This window comes from Nicotiana sylvestris, chromosome 2 (assembly GCF_000393655.2).
Source record: "Nicotiana sylvestris chromosome 2, ASM39365v2, whole genome shotgun sequence".
In the NCBI taxonomy this organism is placed as follows: domain Eukaryota; kingdom Viridiplantae; phylum Streptophyta; class Magnoliopsida; order Solanales; family Solanaceae; genus Nicotiana; species Nicotiana sylvestris.
Window position 1 is genome coordinate 184,598,775 of NC_091058.1, and position 6,000 is coordinate 184,604,774.

Genomic DNA, 6,000 nt, shown 5'->3' on the forward strand with positions numbered 1-6,000 from the left:
GAGGTCCACCATTGGTGATATTAGTCTATGCTTGTAGATGGGACCAACCTAGTTCGGGGTCGATTTCCAGGTGATAGATATAACAGCATCTTACAACTTGCTGCTGGGATGGCCATGGATTCATGTTGTGTGGCCGTAGCATCAACGCTGCATCAAGCAATAAAGTTCGAATGATATTATCAGGAAGTGATCATTCACGGCGATGGTAGCAACCCTATATACAGTTGTTAGACCATTCCGGTGATCGAGGGAAGAAGGAAGCTGGGTGTAGAAACTTACCACCACATTGAGCGGGTCAATGCTATCGACAAAGACAAATGGTGGGATAGCAAAATTGAGAGTATACTGAGTTGGAGTGGGTACGAACCTGGCAAAGGGCTCGGCAAAGACCTCCAAGGAATCTCTAAACCCATAAAACTCAAGAAATATGACACTACCTTCGATTTGGGATATGAATACACCTGGGAAGAATTCAATAATTGGTTGCCACCATGACGCGATCCTTACTACCCACTAGAGCAGCCAATACCGCATCTGGAGCAGACCTTCCAACATGCCAACATTATTTAAGGGTCGGATGAAGAAGAGGCACTTGCAGCAATAAAGAACTTGTTTCTAGAGGACAATGATATGGATTGTTGCATTATTCTCGGGGAGAAGGAGGAGGAGGAAGGCCCTTCCATACAAGTTGTGAGCAGAGGGGCACATCTCAAGAATTGGACCATCAGAACAACTAAAGCCCGACGAGCCTCGGGGTAGCAAGGCTAAAACAAGCATTATTCACTATTTTTACTAAATGATTTTCTTTTCACATTTTTCAATTCCCGCAATAAGATGTTCGATATTCAAAACAATTATTCAACTTATCAAGCATTTTGATTTTTCCTATGAATTAATATTTATTGCTATTGTTTTCTCTCCTTGCTTTACCAATACTGCATTACTATTACTTTTCTTGATGAACCAATGACTGTGGCATGCAATGAGATAACGCAATAAACAGACATAGATTTAGAGGAAGATGACATACCTGACGAGATTGTCAAAGAAGTTGAAAACATTAAGAACAGAATCCAACCTGGACGAGACCAAAATTGTCAACCTGGGAGATGCAAAAAATGTCAAGGAAATGCAAATCAGCATTCACCTATCGCCATTGGAGAAGAAAGAATACACAGAATTTCTAAAGGAGTATGAAGACATATTCGCTTGGTCATATAATAACATGACTGGTCTGAGTACGTCTATTGTGGCTCACAAACTGCCAACCGATCCAATGTGTCCACCGGTGAAGCAAAAGCTCAGAAAGTTTAAGCCTGATATGAGTTTGAAAATCAAGGAAGAAGTCACCAAGAAGATCAACGCTAAGGTTCTCAGGGTAGTAAAATACCTGACATGGTTAGCCAATATTGTGCCAGTGCCAAAGAAGGATGGGAAGGTCAGAGTCTGTGTCGACTACCGGGATCTCAACCAGACCAGTCCGAAAGACGACTTCCCTTTGCCAAATATACACATCCTGATTGACAATTGCTCCAAGCATGAGCTATAGTCATTCGTAGATTGCCTACCTGTTTATCATTAGATCTGGATGGATGAGGAAGATGCTGAGAAAATGGCTTTCATTACGCCGTGGGGAGTGCACTGTTACAAGATGATGTCATTCGACCTGAAGAATGCAGGGGCCACTTACATGAGGGCCATGACTACCATTTTCAATGATATGATACACAAGGAGATAGAGGTATATGTGGATGATGTTATTATCAAATTCAAGAAGGTCGTTGACCACATAGAAGATCTGAGGAAGTTCTTCAATAGACTATGGAGATATAACCTGAAACTAAACCCCGCAAAGTGTGCATTTGGGGTTCCTGCTGGGAAATTGCTTGGGTTTATTGTGAGCCGCCGAGGAATAGAATTGGATCCATCGAAAGTCAAAGCCATTCAAGAACTACCACCGCCAAAGAACAAGGTTGTGATGTGTTTCTTGGGAAGGCTTAAAATTGAACTACGCCTGACCTAATTCCCGTTTAAGAGGGGAAACATAGGCAGCCCTATGGGTTCGGTCACAATTCAATAAAATTTAATTTCCCCTGCAATTGGAAACTGGGGCAGAATTTTGAGGAGGACCCTCAAAATTTGTAAGTAATTTCAGCCGATAATCGCTCGAGCAACAGTCAGAAACGCCAACCCATCAAACTGGGGAATTTTGAGGAGGACCCTCAAAATTCTGTAACAAGAGATGTTGCAATGTCCAGAAATACGTCACAGTCGTCGGTTCACATAAAAGCTATTTTCAACTATACATTTATGTCATACTTTTACAAAATCATGCATGTTTATTATTGAAACTGCTTTGTTTAGCAACGCTACCCCAATAATATAGGCGGTATCACCAAATCAAAGTCGAACAAGTCAAGCAAAGCCATCGGGGATATGAACTGACCTCCCCCTTACAAAAATCATGATTTTTCTTTGGATGCAGGCACTAGGATTGTGAAATCACTAGACATATTGTACGCCCATGGGACAAACATTGTTCAAAATACGATTCTCAGAACCGTTGAACTTACCAACATTTGCTATCAGTACACACCAGTGATGTTCCGTATGTCACAATGTTCCCAATAATCACAACGCAGCAATCTGCTATCAACTAAGAAAACTCTACTGTCATTTTTATCTTATTTCTTGAATAAGGGTACCATTTTGCCTTCCGAGACTAAACATTGTCTCTATTTGCATTCACATTGCATAAGGCTACTATTATGCCTTCCAATATGCATAAGGCTACCACTCTACGTTCCGAGACTAAATGTTGTCTCCACTTGCATCTTCATTGCATAAGGCTACTATTGTGCCTTCCAATCTGCATAAGGGTACCATTCTGCCTTCCGAGTTTAAGCTCTACCTCCATCTGCATCTGTATTGCATACGGCTACTATTCTGCCTTCCAATCTGCATAAGGCTACCATTCTGCCTTCTGAGGTTAAGCTCTACCTCCATCTGCATCTACATTGCATAAGTCTACTATACTGCCTTCCAATCTGCATAAGGCTACCATTCTGCCTTCCGAGGCTAAGCTCTGCCTCCAATTTTCTTCAAAACTAAGCGCTACCCAAGCACTATTTATCTCGCTTCTCTTACGACCTAAGCTCTGCCTTTCAATTCGCAAGACTGAGCTCTGTCTTGTCTGCATCATACTACTACATCTTTCATGGGCTGAAATATCGCCAACTTATCCAAAGGCATCATCGTTTGGAGGCATCATCTTCCTAGCCCGAGTACACTGTGTCATGGCCGCCTGAGCATCTCTTTCAATATTTTGCATATCATTATTCAAAGGTGTCATGGTTTGGAGGCACCATCCTCATAGCGTGAGAACATCATTTCATGGCCTGCGAATCCTGCATCAAACAACCCATGGCCCAAGACATCATGGTCTGAGGACGCCATTCCTAACCGTCTGAAGACAACATTCATGGTCCAACAGGAACTTGCATTATGTTTAAATTTACGCACAATATATGCCTGTATTGCTTATTTGAAGGTAATCCGGCAAGCAACGACTATCCTAGCAGGAGCAGTCCCACTCCAGTTCTCCTAACCATTCCCGTAAACCGTCCACTCACCCAGCCTTAGATGTTGCGTCCGTTCTTAAAATCGTTTCATCGCTATACTCTGCCGATGGATCCTGAACTACATACAGCTTGATTCCTGTAAAACCAGGGATATGTAGGCAACTCAAAAGCCAGGGTGCGGTCTAAATCTTCACAAACTGTTTCGCTCGATCAAAATTGGCCATCATTTCTTTACTCGAAAACTCTTTCATACTTCCCGGGTAAAGAGGGGCAGTTGTTGATACCCAATTTTTTCCTATATATTTTAAATATGTAAAATACCTTCAGAATAGCATATATAGGCATATATAGGCATGTCCAAGGTTTTTATTTTTTTTCATAATTTTAAGGTTTTAAATTGATTTATTTTCTCTCATTTTATCCATAAAATCCCCAATAATTATTTCCAAAATTATTGTTTTGATAATTAATCTATTGTATTTCTATATTTGTGCCAAAATATAACTGAGGTAATTTTTATATATTTTTATAATTACATTTAGTATTTTTAAAGCTAAATTGCACATAATTGCAATATTAGCCCTTTTAAGATTTAATTATGTTCTATATGCATAAAATTGGACCTTGTATTTTTAATTTGTTAATTATGTATTTTAAATCATTTTGGCACCTTAATTTAATTTACAGAAATTACCTATTATTTTTATAAATTAAATGTGGGAAAATTGGCTATTTAAATAACAACCAAATTTGGCTTTCAATTATAGCCAAAATTGGACCCCTTTCCAGCCCAATTTCACACCTGAATCATCCGACCCATACCCTATTAACCCTTACCCAATCCCAGAACCCACATACCCTTCTTAATCTCGACCGTTGATCTCCCAGATCAACGGTCTAAACGCATGCTTTCCAATTTAAGTTCACCTGACCCCTAACCCTAGTCTCATAATTCAGAGATAGCCGCCCTCAAACTCTCTCATCTCCAAATTCTCTCTCAACTCACCCTAACCCTAATCGCCGTGACCGGCGAGAACCTCCTTCCTATGGTGTTTTCATGCCTTCTCTGACCATCTCTGGCCTCCTATACTCCATGGCTCTTCGATTCATGAGTCCTTAAGCAGATCTCACGGAAATCCAACCTACTCTGGTTTGAAACTTGTTTATAAGCCTGTCTCCGGCCATTTTCATTTGTAATAAAGGATTTCCTCTCTCTGTTTTCGTTTGAATCCATGAGTTTTTAACTGATTCTATTCTTCTTTATTATTTTCTGAAAAACCTAGTTTGCTACTTTTCGATTCTTCTCAGATTTTTATAGATCTAAGGTGATTCGAGTATTATTAAGCATTTTCCTTTAAAAATCTCCTGTTTTAACTAACTATTTCAATTTTATTGATTCTTTTCTAAAACTAGGGTTTCTCAGAATTCTTTTACACATGTTCTAACTGATTTCGTTATGATTAAACCTTTTCCCTTGTTTGTTTTGACTGATTTTGTGCTTTTACTGCTTTTAACTTGACATTAAAAGCCCTATTTTTTTATAGATTTTCTTTCCTTAGTTTCTATGAATGTTAGCATGATTTTCTTGTCACGACCATTGTACCCGAACCCGGCCGTGATGGTGCCTCTCGTGAAGACAAAGCCAGCCAATTAAATCCAGTTCACTTTTTAAGCAGTTAAACAGTAATAAACAGTCTAAGCATGAGTTAATAAACCAAAGTCTAAGCAAAAGATAGTAAATGTGCGGAATACAGCCCAAACACAGCCCGATACTGGGGTGTCATAAGTCACGAGCATCTAACAACATAGATTACCCCAAAGTAACTATAGAGTTTAGTACATAACTAAGGATATAAAGGAAAAGAGATAGGGAGGAGCTCCGGGCTGCAAATGCCAACAGCTACCTAAAGACTCCTCGGGTCCGCCTGAAGCTGGAAATGATCAGCACTCGGGAGTGGGACCAGCTATGCTTGAATATGCACATAGGGTGCAGTGAGTAAAGTGAGTACTCCAACTCAGTGAGTAACAAATATAAATAAAGATTGAAAGAAAGAAAACATGTAAGGCACAGGGCATTCTATAATGAAGTCGTAAAACCATTTAAAAACAGTAAAGCAGTTAAAAGATAAGTAAAATCCTTTTTCAACAAGTAAGCAGATAGTTGACAGGAAATTAAGCAAAAATAAACACGTAAAGGTTCGCCCCTTGGGCACTGTATCAAAAAAACCACCCCTCGGGCTCAATCTCACATCACAATGGGTACCCGCGCTCACTGGGGGTGTGCAGACTCCTGGAGGGGCCCCTTACGGCCCAAAAACAATATCAATCCACCTCGTGGCATCATCACTTGTAAGGCCCCGAAAATTTTTCCAAGAAATTTAAGATTTCGTGGTGCCAAGGTAGGCTAATTATTTTATTT